This window comes from Gallus gallus, chromosome 3 (genome assembly GCF_016699485.2).
Source record: "Gallus gallus isolate bGalGal1 chromosome 3, bGalGal1.mat.broiler.GRCg7b, whole genome shotgun sequence".
Classification (NCBI taxonomy): domain Eukaryota; kingdom Metazoa; phylum Chordata; class Aves; order Galliformes; family Phasianidae; genus Gallus; species Gallus gallus.
Genome location: NC_052534.1, coordinates 101,453,782 through 101,463,725, shown reverse-complemented (window position 1 = coordinate 101,463,725; position 9,944 = coordinate 101,453,782).

Below are 9,944 nucleotides of genomic sequence, written 5' to 3'. Positions count from 1 at the left end.
AATCCTCAAAGGTCTTTGTGATCATCTGGCACACCCAACTTAGGTGGCCTTTCAAGCGTGGAGTTGTGCACTCTGCCTGAGATCTGATAGTGCTCCCTATTTCTGTGAATGACTTGGATGAATCAGATTTTGCAGGCATCAGTATCATCGAGGCAGATCAGTTCAGAGCTCAGAAAGCCTAAGAAAAGAAGAAGAGAAATGAACCAAACTTTGCAGGATTTAGCTTGATAAATAAACACGCAAAACACTGAAATGCCAAAGGATGAGGCAAAGGCACAAACACAAACGAGGAATGAACAGGCTGGCAGCAGTGCAGCAGAAGAGAGCCTGGAGTTATAATGGATCAGAAAACAAATATACATCAATAATATGAGTCTCTTTGTGAGACAGGAGGCAATTACTCTGTTCTGGTCTGCTCTGGGGAAGCCACAGCTGGAGAGACTAATGCACAGCAGCCAGCATGTGAAAGGATTCCCAAGTATGACCTACAGGCAGAGGCTGAACAACTGCGGTTTGCTTTGTCTAACAAGGGGGAAGCTTAAAGGGTAAATAATTGGAGCTTTCCTTTCTGCAGAAAGGGCAATAATCAGTTATTCCCCAGGTAAAGTGGAGGTAAGATAAAGCAAAATCATCTTTATAGGAAGAGGAAGGTGGGTTGGTTATTAGCAAACTACTGTGGGCTCCTTGACATGAAAAGGAGATTTCAGACAAACTCGGAGTGCTTAATCCCATGTCAGGATGAACTGTGTTCACAGGCAGTTGCACCACTTGGGTTGTGTCCATCTTGATTTGCACTGAAGCTTGCACTGAGCACAGCAGCCAGAGCTGGTGCCAGGCAGCCTAGGGCGGCCAGGAAGGAGCAGAGACAATGCTGGCTGCTCTGCCCTGCTAAAAGCCCCGGGGGACAGCTGTCCCTGTCCTGTGCCGCCTGCTCCCCTGCCACAGTAGAAGACTCGAAGCAAAGCTTTGGAACCAAACAGAGTGCTCAGGTCCTGCCAAGTAGACATTTCCAGCACAGCAGCCTTGGTCTCCATGATCTGTTGGCATAAGAAAGGTTTGGCCATGTGAGAAGGGATTAGAAAGCAGGTCCTTAAACACTTCATTTGGAACGACCTGGGAGTGTTCTTCCGTGCTTTGAACATCCCAGCACTTAATCATCCCAAGTAGCTGCACTGAGAGGACTTTTAAGTCCTGATAATTGGGTCTTCCACATATAAATCCAAAACATGGCCTTTTGGTTTTAAATAGTTCTCATCCTGCTGCCTGGGCTTTGTGGTGCTCTGCCTTGTGACTGTGGAAGCTGTGTCATTATGCACCCACAGCAGAACACCTTCATGGGTCTGCACCATGCTCTTGTTTCATAGAATCATCATAGAATCATAGAATGGCCTGGGTTGAAAAGGACCACAGTGATCATCGAGTTTCAACCCCCCTGCTATGTGCAGGGTCGCCAACCACCAGAGCAGGCTGCCCAGAGCCACATCCAGCCTGGCCTTGAATGCCTCCAGGGATCGGGCATCCACAACCTCCTTGGGCAACCTGTTCCAGTGTGTCACCACCCTCTGGGTGAAAAACTTCCTAATATCCAACCCAAACCTCCCCTGTCCCAGTTTAAAACCATTCCCCCTTGTCCTATCACTGTCCACCCTCATAAACAGCCATTCCCCCTCCTGTTTATATGCTTCCTTCAAGTACTGGCAGGCCACAATGAGGTCTCCCCGGAGGCATCTCTTCTCCAAGCTAAACAAGCCCAGTTCCCTCAACCTTTCCTCATAGGAGAAGTGCTCCAGCCCTCTGATCATCTCAGTGGCCCTCCTCTGGACCCCCTCCAAGAGCTCCATGTCCTTCCTGTACTGGGCACCCCAGGCCTGGACGCAATACTCCAGATGGGACCTTACAAGAGCTGAGTAGAGGGGCAGAATCACCTCCCTCTCCCTGCTGGCCACCCCTTCTTTAATGCAGCCCAGAACACAGTTGGCCTTCTGGGCTGCAAGCACACACTGCTGGCTCATGTCCAGCTTCTCACCTACCAGGACCCCCAAGTCCTTCTCTGCAGGGCTGCTCTCGTGGAAATCATCCCCGTTTCAGATTCCTTCCTGCTGCCTTGCTACCACCGCTGCTCTGGGGAACAGCTCCTGGCCAGGGTGAGTCACCTCGCGGGGCTGCTGAGATGGAAATGATTGCTCGTGTTTGCCCCAGCACCTTCTTAAAGTAGTGTGTGGCCCTGGCTGCAGCCCCTGGAGCATTACAACCAGCAGAGATCATAGAATCACAGAATGTTTTGGGTTGGAAGGAGGTCTCAAAGATCATCTGTAGGCTGGTTGCCCCCACCAGCTCAGGCTGCCCAGGACCAACCCAACCTGGCCTTGAGTGCCTCCAGGGACCAAGCAAACACAGCTACTCTGGGCAGCTGTGCCAGGGCCTCATCAGAGTTGGAGAGTGACCTCTTCCTGCCTCTTCCTGGGGAACTCAGAGAAAAGCAGAGCCTCTGCAGAAGGCCTCAAGCATTTTCCCAGTGTGCACAAACACTTTCACCTCTACGCTTCCATGCGTTCTAAGGTGGTGATGAAGCTGGTAACCACCTCTAACTCCAGCATGGTGACAGGGTGGGAAGGAGCTCTCTGCTTGGCAGCTGGCAGCCAGGAACCTGCTGCAAACTCAGCAGAAAGCTGACGGCTGATAGGTGCATGGGCAGAAGCAACATTAGGGACTTTGTAACGATTGGAAGGAGTTAGTAATAAGGTCTGAACACAGTCTGCCTTCGGAAGAGCTCCTGCTCAAAGCAGGAGACTTTGGGGCAACTTCAACAGCACTTAATCACAACTCAAGTTGTTTGGCATCTGAATGAGCTTCAGGGTCCTTCAAAGAAGGGTGAGAATGTGCACATCCTAAATACACATGAAAATGAGGATTATTCGCAGCCGAACCATGTAAGGCTAACCTAATTGGCTTCCTGTGCCTGCAAGATCTGTCCAGTGGTGGATAATTAGCAGAATACTTAGCATAGTGATTAGAAAAATCATGAGGGATCTGGACATCAACCTGAACCCTACCTTTGCAAATGAAGGCTGGCAGCCTCACACAGCTGGGCTTTCTTGCAGGTCCCTGGCACTGCTGAGTGTGTGCCTGGCAAGACACACTGTGAGTGAAACCACTTATGAGAACTTGGCAGCTCTGCTCGCAGCTTTAGCCAGCGGTACGAAGGAAAATGATACAGAAATGCAAATACTATTTGACCACTTCTAAGCTTCAGAAGCATTTAAGGTTAAGCAGTGATGCTGGGGTATAGACACGCAGTGGGAAGGACAGAGCAAAAAAGTCTCCTGTGTGTTGGGTTGTTGATTTTTTTTTTTCCCTAACTGGTTTTCCTGTCCCCTCATTGCTCCCAGCATCAGAAAAAAGGCATGATTGTGTGAAACAGGAGGAAGAAAGTCAAAGAGATCCCTGATGTGGGGTGGACAGGTCAGTGCCTCGGGTATGGCCGTGCTCCTTTCTCAGCCTGTCTGAGCACATGTGGTGCTGCCGTTGAGCCTCCTAACACGCAGGCATTTCCTCATGGGCACTTCCTCATGCATCTCCTCTGCTACACGGATCTACGCACCTGCCCATTACCGACTAATAGACAGAAAAAGGTAGGAGAGGCTGAAAAAAAGCACGGTGAAATTAGGCACGTGTTCAGATTGCTGTGTCAAACCGTAACATATGACATAGACTGGATTTAATTATAGAATTCATTTTTTTTTCTTTTCAATTCACCCACTTGATTTTTTTCTGCGCAAACTCACAATCCAGGTATTCCATGCCTGATGAAGCATTATGCAACTTGATAATTAAGGCAGACAGAGATCTGTAATGCTAAATTCTTCCTGAGAGGCTGCCCTACAGCACAGAGCTTCCCTGGGCTCCTCTGGGCAACCAAAGAGCTTTGACCATGTCAGGAACAAACACTGCCCGTCTTCCACAATTAAAGTCTCATAGAATCATAGAATCGTTAAGGTTGGAAAAGACCTCTAAGATCGTCCAGTCCAACTGCCCACCCAGCACCAATATGGCCCACTAAACTATGTCCATAAGTACCACATCTACGTGTTTCTTGAACACCTCCAGGGACAGAGACTCCCCCACCTCCCTGGGCAGCCTGTGCCATGCCTATCACTCTTTCTGAGAAGAAATGTTTTTAATATCCAACCTGAACCTCCCCTGGCACACTTTGAGGCCATTCCCTCTCATCCTGTTGATGTAACCTGGGAGAAGAGGCCGACCCCCACCTCGCCGCAGCATCCTTTCAAGGACTTAAAGAGAGCAGTAAGATCTCCCTTGAGCCTTCTCTTCTCCAGATGAGCAATTCCAGTTCCCTCAGCCACTTCTCACACATTCCCATGACAACGGAGGACTAATTTAATCTATTTGCAGCCATCTGACCCACAGAAGCAGAGAAGTCAATTTTGTTTGAACACAATTTTTTTGGTGTCATTTCAGATCTACTAAGGGATGTATTTTGCCAGTGTGTAAGACTGGCAATTCCTGTTGGCAGAGGTCATGTGGTTTTCTGTGCTGAGTGAGAGGTAGCTAATCTCAGGAATGGGAGCACAGGTAATTCTTTAGGTCTCTTTTGGCACATCCACTCAGAAATGCCCAAGAGCTCAACTGGAATGCTGATGGCACTAATTTGGTAGCAACAGCCCAGTCTCCAAACCAAGCAGGACACTGATGGAACTTGTGTGGAGAAGCTAGGTGCCTTCCTTCATTATGGCACCAAGCACTTCCCATCCTTGGGACACAAGCACTTGGAGGAGCTCTCATCTTCTGACCCACTTGAGCGGATATTGCATGCGTTAGCAAGGAAGTGCTGTTGCTGGCAGGAGGTTGCTTGAGCAGATCCAGACTGCAGAGGGTCAGTGGACCAGGACAGCCAAGGCTGCTGTAAAGCCCACAGGGAATCCTGAGATGGGGAAAATCCCCTCCAATGTGGCCATGCAAAAGTGCTGCCTTTTTCTGGAGATGTGGACCTGTCTGCTTGCTAAGTCCACCATGGCAGCAGTCAAATTCCTTATGCATGTACATCCAGCTGGTATTGTACTTATCAATCATGCAACAATCCAAAAAACAGGGATACAACCTGGAAAGAGAAGCCAGAGGGCACCTTCCACAGTTTTTCAGGGCTAAGAGATCCGGCTCTGTGCCATAACCTCAAACAAGTGCTCCCCTTGAAGGCTCATGGATTGGAGAGGCTGAGAGCTAGTGCTTGGTACCAGCTTCAGTGCTGGGATCCCACTTCACAATACAGTCTTCCTCTATCAGCCTGTGAGTGTGGGAAGACCAGTTTTAGTGGTTTATTGCTTCAACTCATATTTTGGGGGAAACAGCAGAGGCAGACTGAAGGTAATGAGCATGGAAAATTGTAGTATCATAGAATGGTTTGGGTTGGAAGGGACCTTAATGCAGGGTCCCACGACACATATGTCTTTATGAATTCTCACTCTTGGTTCATTTGGCATTTAGTTACTAAGGCTATTCCTTTTGCATTTTCTGCATAGCAAAAAGCAAGGATGGTCTGGAGAAATGAAGACCACAGCTGGGTGGCAGATATCTTTACCATTCAAAAGCTTAGCAGGGGTGAGGATGGCAGGGTGAGGGAGATCTGTACAGAATTACAGCACTTTCCCTCATCCAACCCTGAGGTTATCACTCAGAGTAGCATTACCCCTCCCTTTGCCTGCTGGAAGGTGCTTTGCACCTCTTCCAGGAGATATCATGTCTGCAGGGGGGTGAGCAGCCCTGAAACACAGACCAAAGTGAGCACCAAGAGAAAACTGCTGTCCCTATACACAATCCCAATGGCCCACTGCCAAGAGCAAGGAGTCCTTCAAAAACCTTCAAGAAGGGATTAAAGAGATGGAAGATCTAGGATGTTTCTACACATCAGGTTCTTCCCATTACATGATTGAAAGGGGGAAGATAAATCTCCATGCACAACATTCATGCAGAGTACAGTTGCCTTCCAGGCACCCCTCTGATGAGAAAGTCAGCTATTATGAGGCTGAACATTGCCAGTGGCTGGGAAGAAAATAATACAGAAGCCCAGTAAGATGTCCCTGCCTTCCAGCTGGCTTTACAGCAGCCATGGCTGCTGGAAAAGAGATGAGGGTTTGTAGATCAAAGTAAATTCTCTTCTTACTGAAGGTAACAGAGAAATGGTGAGAAAATATGGACAAGTTCAGACTTGATGTCAACTGCATCAAGTTCTTGGGCTTCAAGGAGTTTGTTTCCATCCCATCCTTTTTAGTTTAGATGTCATTTCCTGTGAAAATTCCCATGGTCTGAGGAGGAAGGGAGATTAAAATGACGTTCAGATGAATCCCTCACACCAGGAAGGCAACCTTGAGTTCACTGCAGCCATGCTTCTGTGACAGGGACTCTCTCAGCCAAGACACCCAGGCCTGAGGAAGGTCCTGTAGATGGAAGAAAAAGAAGTGTTCTGGTATGAAACTCAGGCTGTGGTCTCTCCAGCAGCCCCTTGGCCACCCTGAGCTCTTCCAGCTGGCAAACAGCTTATGCAGCCCACAGGCAGAGAATGTAAAACAAGGCAGCAAATCAGTCCCCATCTGAGGATGGATATGGTTGTCTTCATTTTCCTCTTCCCTTCCGCTGTGGTCAACATAACCTAACAGAGCACCTGTATTTGCAATGTATTGTTCCCAGATACTGACCAAACACAACATAAACCAAATATTGGAGCAGCACTGCTACATGGCAGAGCATGTTTAACGGGGCATGGTAACATGTCAGAGTGATGACAAGTCCCTGCTGAGACTGCAGGGAGTCATTCCAGTTGGCAAAAGCTGGAGCTAATGGAAAATCAGGAAAGCACTGCAGAGGCTGAGCTGCACTGGAGGGTCACTGAGTGGAGACATCACTTCTGCTCCAAGCCCTGCAGCCACGGCCACCAGGCACAAGGCCTACCAGCCTGGTGGCGCCTTCCTTCCCTTCCTTCTGTGCTCAGCCTGCAGTGGTGGCTGGTCTGGCTCAGGCACAAGGCTCACTACAATATTTGCAACCAGACACCACAGTCATGTCTGCATGGCTCTCAGGTTAGACAACAAATACATCCCAGCTGAAGAGAGGTTTTCCTTTCTGGCTGGCTGGCTATGTACATTAGCAAAAGAAAGCTTAACTGGGACTTCACTGCTCTTCATTTTTCTGTTACGCTTGCCCTATCACTAGCTCCATCGCTAAACTGAAAACCGAGGCATTTCTTGTGGCATCCAAGCTGCAAATTGGAATGTCAAGGAAAATGAAGACTTATAGGGTTGTAATTCCCCATGAGAAAAGAGGGGCTGCTTCTATAAAACACTTCTGTCAGCTGCTTGGAAAGCTTTTCAGCAGGTTCAGCCTCTGAAGAAGGAATTTATAAGCTGGCAATGACTAAAATCCAAAATTGGAAAAAATGGGTAGCAGCCCGTGCTTAAAGGGCTGCTTTGGTCCCAGTCAATAATAACAGTAATGGCGAGGCAGCAAGTATCAATACGTAATCCCATCAGCTATCACACATACAGGGTGAAACCCCACCACAGCCCCTGAGATCATACAATCATCGAATGGCTTAGGTTGGATGGAAACTTAAAGACCACCCAGTTCCAACCTCTTGCCATAGGCTGGTTGCCACCCACCAGTTCAGGCTGCCCAGGGCCCATCCAACCTGGCCTTGAGCCCCTCCAGGGATGGACACCCACAGCTTCTCTGGGCAGCTGTGCCAGTGCCTCAATGACCTCTGAGTAAAAAATTTCTGCTTAACATCTAATCTAAATTTCTCATCTTTTAGTTTAAAGCCATTCCCCCTTGTCCTGTCACTATCAGACCATATAGAAAGTCAGTCCCCCTTCTGCTTGCAAGTTCCCTTCAAGTACTGGAAGGCCAAAATGAGGTCTCTCTGAAGCCTTCTCCAAGCTAAACAAGCCCAGCTCCCTCCAGCCCTTTGATGATTTTCATGGCTCTCCTCTGGACCTGCTCCAACATCTCTGCATCTTCTTGTGCAGGGTACCCCAGGCCTGGACACAGGACTTCAGATGGGGCCTCATGAGGGCAGAGTAGAAGTGGACAATCCTGTCGCTCTCCCTGCTGCCATCCTTCTGTTGATGCAGCCCAGGGTACCGTTGGCCTTCTGGGCTGCAAGCGTGTACTGCTGGCTCCTGTCCAGCTTTTCACCCATCAGGACCCCCAGGTCCTGCTCCACACTGCTGCTCTCAAGGAGTTTTTCTCTCACTCTGTACTCATACCTGGGATTGCCTTGACTCAAGTGCAGCACTTTGAGATCCCTGCCCATGGCAAGCTGTGGGTCGGCCCTTGGCATCAACCCCTGGCACTGAGTGTCCTACTTTCTCTCAAGGAGCACTCAAGGCTCAGCACCTGTCTGGTTCAATACACACAGTGGGGGGAAATCCTAAATGAGTGGCCAGATTCACCTTCCCTACCCAGGTAGGGTAACAGCACTGAGCACCGGGGCAGAATGTGTCCTCAAGGTCCCAAAGAAACCACAGGCTGTGGCAGAAGAGGCTGCACTGGCTCTGCTCACTGTTCCTTCCCTCCTCTTGCAACTTCAGTCATGCAGTGTTCCCCAAATAGAAGTCCATACCTTTTCACCTTCAGAGCTGGCCTATTTCTGCTCTCTGGCATTCAGAAATAAGCCTCGCTCCCTCCCAGGAAGGAGCCACACTATAAATATATCTGTGCAAGTTTCCTGAGTCCAAACATTTCTCACAGCACAACGCTGCTCCTCTTCCAGCATCACTGAGCATGGCTGCTTTCAGCAGTGCCTTTAAAAATGTCATTGAGCTGCCACAGCCCTGCTGAGAAGAAATGGGGACTCACACAGGAGCTGCAGCTGAATTTTGCCTTTAGGAAAAGGAAAGGCCAAGAGGGAACAGGGAAAGTGAGAGTCCTGTGGGTCCCATGCAGCATCATGGAGTAGGGAAGTAAGAACAAGCCTGGGTGCTGCTAGTGGTGGCCCTCGGCCTGCAGTCAAAAAGTGGCACTGCAATAGAAATACAAATCCTGTAATGGAGACAAAGAGATGTAGGGGAAAACGTGTAGTAGCTGGGCCCATGTGGGAGGGAAACAAGCTAACTGATGGATGGGACGGCATCGTCACACTCTGAGCTATCTCAGCAATTTCTACATGATCTCCTTGCCCCCAGAAAGGAAAAACCTTTCCAGTGTTTCTTTTCCAACCTGGGTGATTCTGTGATTCTACATGATGGGACTCAGGTCAGTTTGTCGGTTGACTTTGTCTTGAAAGCACTTTCTAATCTAATCTAATCTAATCTAATCTAAATCTGTGATTCCAAAAAATGCAGTAGGAAGAACAATACGTGGCAAGGGGAAGAAAGAAGGATGCAAATTCAGTTCCTTTCTGGCTGCTTGCCTGATTCCATGGTTGCATCTCCTTTGCCTCACATTTTCTGGGTCCTGTAAGTAACATTAACTCACTCATCAAAAAGAGAAGAAATGTTTAGAGGGAGAAAAAAATCCCCTGTGAGACATCTACAAAGGAACAAGAGGAGAGGAAAGAGACCTGGGATCTCCTTAACCTCATTTGCTTCTTATCTACAAGGGAAAAACACGAAGAGAAAGAGCCAGGAGTTTGCTCAGCTGCACAGAAATTATATGAGTGCAGGGCTAATCCAGTGCGAGCAGTGCCTGTGGCCAGATAAGAGCAGTGCAGAGATGCAAATAATGGTGCCACATTTTATTCAGGGCTGACTGGGATCTTGGCAGGTGGGCCACTGGTTTCACATGGAATGAGTGGACAGTTCACATCTTCTTGCACTTCTTGGCTGCAGATCCAGTGGTGCCGAGCTGACCATCCTCCCCTTCCAGACCGATGGCTTTGGAGGGACTGCTTTTCTCCCTCTGGTAGCTCTTGAAGCCCAAGATAGACTAATGGG